Source organism: Nyctereutes procyonoides, unplaced genomic scaffold (assembly GCF_905146905.1).
Source record: "Nyctereutes procyonoides isolate TBG_1078 unplaced genomic scaffold, NYPRO_anot_genome, whole genome shotgun sequence".
NCBI lineage: Eukaryota > Metazoa > Chordata > Mammalia > Carnivora > Canidae > Nyctereutes > Nyctereutes procyonoides.
In genome coordinates, this window is record NW_026575145.1 from 18158402 (window position 1) to 18172482 (window position 14081).

General features: G+C 41.1%; 1 pseudogene; it reads right to left on the reverse strand.

Annotated features, from left to right (window-relative positions):
• Positions 1-4120: 4120 nt before the first annotated feature.
• On the reverse strand, positions 4121-7520 carry LOC129499386 (60S ribosomal protein L7a-like; annotated as a pseudogene).
• Positions 7521-14081: the final 6561 nt, after the last annotated feature.

Sequence of the window (14081 nt, forward strand, 5' to 3'; positions counted from 1 at the left end):
ACAAATGGCAAGATCTCATTTTCTGTGGCTGAGTAATATTCCATGCTGTGTGTGTACACATTTTCTTTATCCATATGGATGCTTAAGTTGTTTCCATATCTTGGCTATTGTTAATAATACTGCAATAAATAAACGTAGGGATGCATGTCTCTTTTTGTATTAGTGTTTTCTTTGGGTAAATACCCAGTAGTGGAATTACTGAATTGTATGATGTTTCTATTTTTAACTTTTTGAAGAACCTCCATACTGTTTTCCATGGTGGCTGTACTAATTTGCATTCCCACCAACAAAGCACAAAGTTTCCCTTTTCTTCACCTCCTCACCAATATTTGTTATTTCTTGTTTTTTTGATGCTAGCCATTCTGACGGGTGTGAAGCACTATCCTATTATGGTTTTGTTTTGCATCTCCATGAAGATTAGTAATTTGAACATCTTTCTATATGTCTGATGGCCATCTGCATGTCATTAAAATTGAATACCATATCTCCCCAAATTCACATGTTAAACCATAACACCAAATGTGGTGGTATTTTGAGATGAGACTTTGGGAGTTGATTACGTCATGAGAGTGGAGACTTCATGGGCAGGATTAGTGCCTTCATAAAAAAGACCCCATAAAGCTCCCTTGCCTCTTCCACCAGATGTGACTATAACAAGAAGTAGCTGTCTGTAAGCCAGGTGGGGGCTCGCTCCAGACACCAAATCTGTCTTGATCTTGGATGTCCCATCCTCCAGAACTGTGAGAAATAAGTTCCTGTTGCTTATAAGCTTCCCAGTCTGCGGTACTCTTTGTGTGTGTGTGTGTGTGTGTGTGTGTGTGTGTGTGTGTGTGGTACTCCTTTATAGCAGTTCAAATGGACTAAGACACAAGGTATATAAGGGAATTTGAAGATGGTCATTTGTCTGATTTGTTATAAATATTTGAAGGCAGTAAAATTTCATTTTATACTATACCATTTGGAATGGGTATATTCAAAATCCCCTTAGGATTCTGGCCCCAGGTGCACACATATCTTTTCCTAGCTATTTAATTAAACAATAATCTAGATATTGCTGTTGAGGTATGTATAGATGCAGTTAAGTTCCCAAATTCGTTGACCTTAGGATAGGGAGATTATCCAGGTGGGGCATATTTAATCTAATGGGCTCTTTAAAAGCAGGGATTTTCTCTGGCTGGTCATGGAATTCAGAGACACAAAGCATGAGAAAGATTTGAGGGACGCCTGGGTGGCTCAGTGGTTGAGCAACTGCCTTTGGCCCAGGGTGTGATCCTGGGGTGTCCCAGGATCGAGTCCCACATTGGGCTTCCTGCATGGAGCCTGCTTCTCTCTCTGCCTGTGTCTCTGCCTCTCTCTCTCTCTCTCTCTGTGTGTGTGTGTCTCTTATGAATAAATAAATAAAATCTTAAAAAAAGAGAAAGATTTGACATGCTATTTCTGCTGAAGATGAAGAAAGCTGCATGACAAAAAATGTAGGCAGCCTTCAGGAGTGGAGAGTGTTCATTCTGGCTGATAGCAAGCAAGGAAACAAGACCTCAGCCCTACTTTAGCAAGAAGGAGAACTCTACTCATTCCAAGACTGAGTATGGAATTGGCTTTTTTCCAGATCTTCCTAAGAAGAACTCAGCTTGGCTTATACCTTGATTTCAGCCTTGTGATATTTTGAGCAGAGAACCTAACCATGTTGTGCTGGACTTCTGTCCTATAGAACTGTAAGCCAATAAATGGGGGCTGTCATAAGACTCTGTGGTAATTTGTTACGTGGCAATTAAAAACAGGTCATTTAATTGGAAATAATTATCATTTCCCCTTTTCAGGGCCATGTATGAAATAATTTCATAATATTAACAGGCCTTCGTGAAACTTTAAAGTTTCTATACTGGGTGCCTGGGTCGCTCAGTCATTTAAGCATCTGCCTTTGTCTCAGGTTGTGACCCTGGGGTCCTGGGATTGAGCCCTGCTGAACAGAGAGCCCACTTCTCCCTCTCTCTCTCTTCCTCCCTTGTGCTTATGTGCGTGCTCTCTCTCTCAAATAAATATAATATTCTTAAAGAGTTCTATACTATAGTTTACTAATTAATGGCAAATAAGGAAATAGAAACACATTTTATATGTCAACATTTTCTTCAGGGCAATGCATTGGCATTTTGTTTCCTGGGAAATCTATTTTAATGAAATATCCTTGGTACCAATTCTGAAACATATTGCTGTCAAAGCTTAATATATAGACTCAAAATATTTAGTTGCTTATTTATTAGAGAAGGATTATAGCTTTCAGAACAGGAAATACTCTCCCCATCTGCTCTAAAAATAATCATAAGAACTTCACTGTTCTTATGGATATGACAACATAAATCTCATTAACTACTATAACTTACCTCACTAGGGTGCATAACACTGATTATTCAGCCAAGGTCCATGTTGGTGATACTGACAGTCCTTACTCACGATGACTGGTATGACTCATAAACCTATGACTGATTGAGAGCACTGCTAGAAAGCTTCTGCTTGGATCCAAAAATCCTGTAGTTTATTGCCAAACACATTTTTGATTTAAATTTGGAGATGATTCATTTGAATTAGTGCATAACTACCAATGACTCTCAGAGAAGAGAAGACTTAGCAGAAAAGTACAGGCCTGTCTATAATCTAAATTAATCTCAATCAAAGCAACAAGCCAAGGTTACTCTCAACCCAGACAACTACCAGTAATTAGAACTCGTTTCAGCACCACGTAGTTTAGGGTTCCTGGGTTGATTTTTATAGCAAATTGCTTGTGACCTTGAACAAGTTTTTAAAGCTCTTATAAAGTAATAACAAAAGTGGAATATCTGACTCTCTCTTCTGAGGTATTCTGGGCATTAACTTTTTTTTTTTTTTTAAAGCCAGCATTGAGAGACTCAGAGGGATGGGACAGAAAGCCAAATCATCACAAATAACAAGATGAATAGCTTGCCAAATATTTTTTAGTTACAGTATTAATTCAGGGCTAAGAAAGAAAAAATTTTTAAAATATTTTATTTATTTATTCATGAGAGACACAGAGAGAGAAAGAGAGAGAGGCAGAGACACAGGCAGAGGGAGAAGCAGGATCCCTGCAGGGAGCCCAATGTGGGACTCGATCCTGGAGTCCCAGGATCACGCCCTGAGACAAAGGCAGACACTCAACCACTGAGCCACCCAGGCATCCCAAGAAAGAAACTTCTTGGCAATAAATGGTGAAGTCCTCTCTCCCAGTGAGTAGAATGAAGATATTACAATATAAGAGAGTAGCCTGATGAGATTTCCTAGTCCATTAAGATATTTCAAAACTTTTGTTACCAAAGAAATCCAGCATAAAATTTGGAAGTAGAGGAAAAATGTAATGAATTTTAAGTACTCATAAGCTAGCTTAAGATATTGATCAGCTCATTTCAGATCTTTTGTAATGAGGTTATCCTCCAGATTATTTTGAAGAAAATCCTAACATCATACTATCTTATCTGAGTCCAAATATTCAGGTAAAAAGCAGTCAATTCTAATATATTTCCAAACGGCATTCTACCTAAAAAAGTATTTATTAATCATTAGTCACTCAAACCAATAAAACCATTTAAAAAAAGAAGGTCAAAAATTGGTTAAAGAAACAGTTCAGAGCTAGGAGTTTCTTTTGAAATGTGGGAAATAATCAAGTGGCTACACTACAGTGTTGTCATGTTACAACGCAGAATTGTGTAAGGGATGCTCATCAAGAAACAACAAACTCTTTCAGGGCAAGAAAAAATATCTATTCCAATTATTGCCAGAAAAAAATGCAATGCCTTGAGTAGATTTTTTTTTCCTTGAGTAGATTTTTAACTAAGAAGACTTTAGCTATGTTATGTCACTTTTGGACCATATACCTGTTTGCTTGCTTATGAACATCCCTTACTTAATTTTAGCAAGACTCTGACTGAGGGCATTCTCAGAATCCTTTTAGTATTAAATGCATCCCATGTATTTGGACAAAAAGAACTGCCCACTTTCTGTGTTGCATTGAAAATGTTTTCATAACACATTTTAGGGTGACTTTTCTATTCTTTTTTTTTTTTGAGGAGAACGTTTTATTACTTTTATGTACAGAAAATTCAACAGCGTCCACTCAGCCCAGTTTGGTGGCCGGTTCTTTAGCCTTTGCTTTTTGCAGTTTGGCAATGCGAGCCACCCACTTTGGACCCAGGACATTGCCTCCCCAGTGGCAGTGGATCTTGTCATTGTAATTGGTCCTGATGGCTTCAACCAGCTTAGCCAGAGCTCTCTTGTCTTCCCAGTTAATCTGTGTGAAGGTGACAACGATGCAGGTCTTCCTGTGTACCAGATGCCCTAGCTTGGCCTTCCCCTTCATAATGCAGTAGGGAACCCCCAACTTACGACACAGGGCAGGCAGGAAGACAACCAGCTCAATGGGATCCACATCATGTGCTATCACTACCAGCTGAGCCTTCTGGTTTTCCACCAAGGTGGTAACAGTGTTAACCCCAGCTCGAAGGAAAGGTGGCCTCTTAGTGGGGGCATCCCCTTTGCCTGCAGCTTTCTTCTCATCTAAGGTCAACAGTCTCTGCTTCTTCTCTTGCTTTGCCTCTGGTCTGTACTTGTGGGCTAGCTTAAGCAGTTGAGTAGCTGTTTGGTGGTTCAAGGCCTGGGTGAACTGGTTAAATGCAGGAGGCACTTCTAAGATGTTTCTAGAGAATAGCCCTTAGCTGGCGCAGCCAGATGTAGCCAGGCCATTTGACAAAGCAATTGGGGTCCCTTTTGGCCTGGATGTCTTTTCCAATGCCAAAATTCTTGGGCTGTTTCTCAAATAGGGAATTGACCATCCTCTTGGCCTCCTGCTTCTTCACAACAGCAGGGGCTGGGGCCACCTTCTCCCCTTTGCCTTCTTCCCTTTCAGCATCTTGGCTTGCTGGAGGAGAGAGGGACTTTTCTATTCTTAATAGAATATATTTGACCTTTTTCTGTACATTTAAAACATTTAATTGATTTATTTATTTGAGAAAGAGAGAGATCGTGAGCAAGGGGAAGGGCAAAAAGAGAAGCTGGCTCCCCACTGAGCAGGTAACCTGACGTGTGGGACTTGATCTCAGGACCCTGGGATCATGACCTGAGCCAAAGGCAGATAGATGCTTAACCAACTGAGCCACCCAGGTGCCCAGGACAATGTTTTTTAACTTGAAAAAATAGTTACTGAAGTTTTATGTGCTACATATACTCTATCTTGAAGTCAGTTTGAATATTCCTTCCAAATGTAAGGATCTTATTAAGATTTCCAAAATATGAACTCAAAGTGATAGGCAATAGGATTTTTATGGAAAGATTTTATGGAAAGAAGACTCTGTAGAGGAGCTGCTGACTCATGAAATAAATGGCAAAATAGCATTTAAATGAGAAGACAGATCATGGCCAAAATTGAACTAGCGAGATCACAGGAAATTGGAATCAATGACACATAGGTACAGGAATAAAACTTTCTTTACTCTTATTCTTCTATAAGAGTTCCACTTACTGCATGGAGGGGGGTTAGAGCAGCTGACCTGCAATCTGTCCTGCTTGGATATGGAGAGAGAGATCTTATGGGGAAGTGGAAAGAATTGGGTGGCTCAGTCTAATCTCAAATGGACTTTTGAATAAATATACTGATGTATTTTTATCCCTGATATGCCCTTAGCAGATTGCCCCTAGGTGAAGATTAGCCATAGCAAGTAAAACCCAGAGGTTAAGGCCTAGCTTCCTGGAGAACTTCACAAAGGCTTTCAACACTCCGGAGTGTAAAACAGACATGTTTTATAACCTAAACACTTTCTGCTCTGTGAGGCACTCCCCAAACCTCCTTAATTTTGTTCTAGATGGGAAGGAAAGACCCGAGGAGCTGCCTTTGATGATTCAGACTTCTGTTTATCTTATCCGAACCTCTTGATTTCATGTCTACTCGAAATTATTTCGTAAAGTATGCTACTGGATATGACTGACTCGTTTGTTTGATTTGACAACCCGTGTATGTGTTAGTTCATTTCTCTCAGGAGTGGGGCAAGATATGTGAATGTGTGTGAAAGGATTCAACTTATCCGTTTAAGTCAATTAGTGGCTTAAAATGCAATCCTTTTCAGATTAGCTCAACTTCTTTTTCAGAAAACAACCTTTTGGTTATCCTCCTCCTCCTAGTTCTTCCTGGAGAACATCTCCCTCCTACCCATTGGTTCTTATAGCCTCCAGTGAATTATATGTTCTGCTCTGTCTTTGGGTAAAAGCCTGTGTCCCCTTCTCTGTAGCTTTCTCATGTTCTGCTCTCCTTCTATGACTAAAAAATAGTGATGTCCCTTGACTCATTTCCACTCATAGATGCTTGGCTCACAACAGGAAAGAGCAATTTTCAGGCTGCTGTATATGACGTGGATCAATGACATGCTGCTTCCTATCCTTTAAGGATTCAATCTTAAAAATAAGTACAGCAGGGATGCCTGGGTGGCTCAGCGGTTGAGCGTCTGCCTTCGGTTCAGGGTGTGATCCCAGGGTCCTGGGATTGAGTCCCACATCAGGCTTCCTGCATGGAGCCTGCTTCTCCCTCTTCCTATGTCTCTGCCTCTCTCTCTCTGTGTCTCTTGTGCATAAATGTATAAAATCTTAAACAAAAGAAGTACAGCAATGCATGAGCACTATCAGGGAATGGATTAGAGATCATGGTCAAACTCTCTGCATGTGTTGGGTAAGGAAGGGACAGAATAATGTCCAATCTTTTCACATATGAAAGGAAGAGCTCAACATATAACATGTGCATTTCATGTTGCCATCCTCTCTCAGAAGCCAATCAGATAGTCACTCTTCTCATTCCTTTCTCTCTAAAGCCTAGAGACCCAATTGTGTTTATCCAATGTTACCACCTGACCACCAGTTCAAATGAAGAGATATTTGGTGGAGCATGACCAGATTTAGACATTTTTCCTTTAATGATAATTAATGATTCTTAGAAAATGGCAAAACAATGCAATTGAAATTTCTAACAAAAATGAATAGCATGAGATAAAATTGTGCTCAAGAGTTACTTTGTATTTAAATCAGGCATTACAAATTGGTGTGCATACTTTACAAAAGTGAGTTTAGTTTTGCCATCTAACCTCATCTCACTTGACTTTTAGTCTTGGCTCTATCCAAATGTTGCTAGGTCAAAATTTTATTTCTGCTTTTGTGCCCTGAGTGTTTTGGACCCTGTGGTTTCTTCCTGGGCATTGCAGGGGGATGACAGACTAATACTCCTGTTTGCTTGGGATTTGGATAATCAATCACTAGGGCTGTACTGCCCTTTGTATAAATTCTTAAAGCTGAATTTCATTTTTTCCCGAACTCTCTTTCTGTAATATATGCACCCTATGGATTTTGCAGTATATCATGGATCATGTCCTGCAGAATACACTTCTAGGTGTCACATCTCAGTGTTTTCTCTTCTCCTACCTGCTTTTTGCTCTTTCTGCCAAACACACCTTTCTCATATCATTGCAGTCTATTGCCATTGGGCTTTTCCTTTCTCTTTGTGTTCCTACCTTTTGTACTGAAAGCTATTTTTACTGTTTGGTTTTACTATTTTACAGTTGGTGCCTAAAGGCCTTTAAGAATAAGAAAAAAACCAATTTTTGACAGATCTAAGAAAACCACAATTCTTGGTTTTATAGCATTTTTGCCTTTATTCTTACTGCCCATCTGAAGTAAGTTATACGAATTCATGTTCTTTAAAATCAGATAGATTTGACTGGAGGAGTCCACTCCTTGCTATCAGGTGTTGTTTTTTAGATTGTTCAGGAAGAGTATGACCCTCCTTTCTATTGTGCATTTTGTCTTCAGTTCTATCCTCACCAATCTGGACTGCTGCTTGATTAATTTTTCCAGGAGTCAGATATGATTTTCACATTCAGAGCAGAAAGCAGCTCTTCCACTCCGAGAGCCTAAAATCCATATCCTGTGGCTTGCCCTTTGAGTCTCTGTATTTGCCTCACATCAACCTTAACCATAACCCGTCTTTCCAATGTTCATTCTGTTTTCTCTCTTTCATGTTCCATTCCTTGAATTCACTGCATCACTTGCTCTTCTTTGTACACACAGTGTGTTTCTTAGTGACTTAGATTACTTTGTTGGCTTCTACCTGGGATATCTTTTCTTTTCATCTGAATGACCCACATACTTTTTATTTCTCATGATTTATTTTAACTATTCCTTTCCTTAAGCTGGAATGCATGCTACTATTCTCTCCCGATACTTGAAATACACTGTCCTCATTTTAAGTTATTAGTGGTGCTTAATTCATCTTATCTTGAGCGAAGTCACTGGTGTTGATTAGTTAAAAATGTTGAAAATCTAATCTGTGTCAAACACAATTTTAGGCCCCACAGGTACAGCGTTAAACAAAGCAGACCAAAAATCCCTGACTTCATGGAGCTTATTTTGTAATGTTACAGTTGGCTAGGGGAGTTTTAAAGTATTGGTTGATAGTTACTCACATGTTAAGTCAGGAAAGATCAAGTGTCAGCACATTTATGTACTCCCAATGTTTCACAAAGTAAAATAAATCGGTTCTCTTTAAGAAATTCTGCCTGCCTAATGACTGAAAGAAATGTGATAGTTCTTGATATCCATCTACTTTGTTACACTAAGAAATACAGTTGCACTTGGGGCATTGAGCAATCAGTGCTGCTTTAGGAGAGATGGGTTAGTGAAGCACAAGCTCTCATTTATGAAGACAGAAACAAGAGAGAAACAACATAAAAGGATTGCGAAGGTCACCTGGTAGTCTCCTCTGTCTGCTGTGCAATCTGCTGTTTCAGGTTCTATTGACCTAAAACAACTCCTCAGCTTCCCCTGGACAGACAGTAGAAGTGATGGCCCAACTATTTCCCTATCATGATCCAAAAGGAGCCACGACATCATTTTTATTGCCAAGCCATTTCTCCTCTTGTCCTGATACCAAGGAAGAGATTGGAGGATGGTGCTACTTCTCCTTCTTTGTTAATAACAAATTCAATGATTATATACTCAAGGACTTGAGTGATGATTGGGATAAACTTCTCTCCCTTCTGCTTTTCCCTTATAGAGTCCACCAGGATCATTTATTTCTTCAGGCCTTCCTGAGGGCTTATATTAATGATAATAACCAAGATTTCCCTCGGCTCATGTAGGGTGTCATCTGGTTTCAAAAGTCTCTTACCTCTAAATTCAATATTTCTGGGAGCTCCTGCTGAATGCTTCACATCTTTTCATTGACAGGTTGGTTGGATGACCATATGTTATGCAGTGAGCAGTGTTGTTGCTTATATTGAATATATGTTCTGGGTTGTGCTGCTCTCTTAGAAACCACTTTTGTTTTTCCTGGGTGTCATGATGCCTACTAGGCACCACTGTTGAGGACTGTTGCATCCTTGGTCATCACCACACATTCCAGGTACTGTGTCTCTATCATGCCTTGCTGTTCTTTTCTACTGGACACAAAAGACTCTTGTCAAGGGGTGCCTATGTGGCTCAGTTTGCTAAGTGTTTGACTCTTGGTTTTGGCTCTAGTATAATCTCATGTTGTGAGATAAAGTACTGCCCCCCCAACTCCCTCCTCTCATGCGCAGCAGGGAGTCTGCTTGAAGATTCTCTCCCTCCACCCCCTCGCCATCCCTCTCTCTAAATAAATAGATCTTTTTAAAAAATACTCTTGTCAGGTAGTGTCAAAAATACTCTTGTCAGGTTTTGTCATTTCCAATTAGGCACTGAAAATACATAGGTGTGAGATGTATCACATAATGATATACGACTGATAACTGCTATATAGTCCATGGTTCACATTTGAGTAAGTTTAGTATGGCTTGTATTTTTATAATTTAATACTTACTAAATGGTTATCTTTAATATTACGGGATACGTATTTGTCCTCTGTAGTCTTCTAACTTTAAAATTTCTATTTGAACTAATTGTTAGCATTGCTTTGTGAAATGTACTTTTATTTATATGATACCTATCAGAATGAATGACTTTTTTTAGAGAAATGAGAAAGCAATTAGATATGGTCACAAAAATCAATATAACACAGAGCAACAATTACACAATGTTATCAGTGTTTTAAGAGAAAATAGATGAATTTGCCAAAAGTTTTATGCTAAATATTATTAATACTCAATGCTTATTATAATTATTTACATGCTAGAAAGACCTGTTTTAAATTTTTTTCTTGTAGCAATAGGTCACTTCAAAATTTTATTTATTTATTTGAGAGAGAGAGAGAGACAGAAAGAGCACAAGCAGGGGGAGAGGCAGATAGATGGGGAGAGAGAAGCAGACTCCCCGCTGAGAAAGGAGTCTTATGCAGGGCTTGATCTCAGGACCCTGAGATCATGACCTGAGCCAAGGCAGAGGCTTAACAGACTAAGCCACCCGGGTGTCCCCCCAGTAGGTCATTATTCTGCATATTTCATCCAGTAACACATGAATACTTTTAAGGTGGGCCACGTAAACAGCAATAAATATGATCACTTAGTGTCAGAAGCTGAAGGAGTTTTAAAACTTATGGAAGGACTAAGACTCAGAAATAGGCTAGGTTGTTTACCGGGAGCTGAAATTACACTGACGAGAGGGGCAAGATGGCGGAAGAGCAGGGTCCCCAAGTCACCTGTCCCCACCAAATTACCTAGATAACCTTCAAACCATCCTGAAAATCTACGAATTCGGCCTGAGATGTAAAGAGAGACCAGCTGGAACGCTACAGTGAGAAGAGTTCGCGCTTCTATCAAGGTAGGAAGACGGGGAAAAAGAAATAAAGGAACAAAAGGCCTCCGAGGGGGAGGGGCACCGCGAGGAGCCGGGCTGAGGCCGGGCGAGTGTCCCCAGGACAGGAGAGCCCCGTCCCTTCCCGGAGGAGCAGGAGCTGCACCAACCTTCCCGGGCGGGCGGAAAGGGGCTCGCAGGGAGTTGGAGCAGGACCCAGGAGGGCGGGGATGCCCTCGGGCTCCCGGGGACACTAACAGACACCTGCGCCCCGGGAGAGTGCTCCGAGCTCCCTAAGGGCTGCAGCGCGCACTGCGGGGCCGGAGCAGCTCGGAGGGGCTCGGGCGGCGGCTCCAGGGAGGGGGCTGCGGGGCGGGAGCGCGAATCCAACAGCGCAGGCCCCGGAGCACAGGGCGCCGGGACACAGCCCAGGATCCGGCCTCCCCCGGGACAGGCAGAGGCCGGGAGGGCCCAGGACAGCGAGGACGCTCCTGCCCCGAGCTGAGCAGATCAGCGGCCCCGCCCCGGAGCCTCCAGGCCCTGCGGACGGAGAGCCGAGAGCCCCGAGCCCCGTAGTTCCTGCGGAGGCTGAATCCAGGCTTCCAGAGTTGCCATAGCAACTGCTGCTGTTCCTCCTGGGGCCTCACGGGGTAAACAACCCCCGCTGAGCCCGGCAGCAGGCAGGGGCAGAGCAGCTCCCCCAAGCGCTAACACCTGAAAATCAGCACAGCAGGCCCCTCCCCCAGAAGACCAGCTGGACGGACCAGTGATACTCCCCCGTGTTCCAATACAACTTGTTTTTGGCCACTCTGCACTGAGCAAAATGACTAGAAGGAAAACCTCACCTCAAAAGAAAGAATCAGAAACAGCCCTCGCTCCCACAGAGTTACAAAATCTGGATTACACTTCAATGTCAGAAAGCCAATTCAGAAGCACCATTATACAGCTACTGGTGGCTCTAGAAAAAAGCATTAAGGCCTCACGAGACTTCATGACTGCAGAATTTAGATCCAATCAGGCAGAAATTAAAAATCAATTGAATGAGATGCAATCCAAACTAGAAGTCCTAACGACGAGGGTTAACGAGGTGGAAGAACGAGTGAGTGACATAGAAGACAAGTTAATGGCAAAGAGGGAAACTGAGGAAAAAAGAGACAATCAATTAAGGGACCATGAAGACAGATTAAGGCAAATAAATGACAACCTAAGGAAGAAAAACCTACGCTTAATTGGGGTTCCCGAGGGCGCCGAAAGGGACAGAGGGCCAGAATATGTATTTGAACAAATCCTAGCTGAAAACTTTCCCAATCTGGGAAGGGAAACAGGCATTCAGATCCAGGAAATAGAGAGATCCCCCCTAAAATCAATAAAAACCGTTCAACACCTCGACATCTAATAGTGAAGCTTGCAAATTCCAAAGATAAAGAGAAGATCCTTAAAGCAGCAAGAGACAAGAAGTCCCTGACTTTCATGGGGAGGAATATTAGGGTAACAGCAGACCTCTCCACAGAGACCTGGCAGGCCAGAAAGGGCTGGCAGGATATATTCAGGGTCCTAAATGAGAAGAACATGCAACCAAGAATACTTTATCCAGCAAGGCTCTCATTCAAAATGGAAGGAGAGATAAAGAGCTTCCAAGACAGGCAGGAACTGAAAGAATATGTGACCTCCAAACCAGCTCTGCAAGAAATTTTAAGGGGGACTCTTAAAATTCCCCTTTAAGAAGAAGTTCAGTGGAACAATCCACAAAAACAAGGACTAAATAGATATCATGATGACACTAAACTCATATCTGTCAATAGTAACTCTGAACGTGAATGGGCTTAATGACCCCATCAAAAGGCGCAGGGTTTCAGACTGGATAAAAAAGCAGGACCCATCTATTTGCTGTCTACAAGAGACTCATTTTAGACAGAAGGACACCTACAGCCTGAAAATAAAAGGTTGGAGAACCATTTACCATTCAAATGGTTCTCAAAATATACCCTAAAAACTATAGAACACTTCTGAAAGAAATTGAGGAAGACACAAAGAGATGGAAAAATATTCCATGCTCATGGATTGGCAGAATTAATATTGCGAAAATGTCAATGTTACCCAGGGCAATTTACACGTATAATGCAATCCCTATCAAAATACCATGGACTTTCTTCAGAGACTTAGAACAAATTATTTTAAGATTTGTGTGGAATCAGAAAAGACCCCAAACAGCCAGGGGAATTTTAAAAAAGAAAACCATATCTGGGGGCATCACAATGCCAGATTTCAGGTTGTACTACAAAGCTGTGTTCATCAAGACAGTGTGGTACTGGCACAAAAACAGACATATAGATCAATGGAACAGAACAGAGAACCCAGAAGTGGACCCTGAACTTTATGGTCAACTATTATACGATAAAGCAGGAAAGACTATCCACTGGAAAAAGGACAGTCTCTTCAATAAATGGTGCTGGGAAAATTGGACATCCACATGCAGAAGAATGAAACTGGACCACTCTCTTGCACCATACACAAAGATAAACTCAAAATAGATGAAAGATCTAAATGTGAGACAAGATTCCATCAAAATCCCAGAGGAGAACTCAGGCAACACCCTTTTTGAACTTGGCCACAGTAAACGGAGAAGGACAAACAGTGTATGTTCTCATTCATTTGGGGAATATGAATAATAGTGAAAGGGAATATAAGGGAAGGGAGAAGAAATGTGTGAGAAATATCAGAAAGGGAGACAGAACATAAAGACTTCTAACTCTGGGGAATGAACTAGGGGTGGTGGAGGGGGAGGAGGGCGGGGGGTGGGGGTGAATGGGTGACGGGCACTGAGGGGTACACTTGACGGGATGAGCACTGGGTGTTATTCTGTATGTTGGTAAATTGAACACCAATAAAAATTAATTTATAAAATTAAACAAAAATGAAATTACACTGACAATTTAGTGTGGGAAAATTTGAGGTAGAGACAGGTGTGACAATATTAGCATGATTCTTTGTAATCATGATTTAAAAGGTATGACAATATTACTAGGCAACTGGAGTGCCTTTGTTAGTCTCATGTGTCTAGACAGGATATTCATGTTAATTTTTTTTCAGTTTTTTGTTATAGTTTTTATTTTTAATGAACAAATGGTTGACATATTAGTTTCAAGTGTACAACATAATGATTTGACACTTACATACATTGTTAAATGATCACCATGGTAAGTGTAGTTACTATCTGTCACTATACAGAGTTATTACAACATTATTGACTATATTCCTTATGTTTTTACTTATTAAACCCCTTAACTCATTTCACTCGTCTTCCTTTGTACTGTTTTCCAAAGGGGCTGCACTAATTT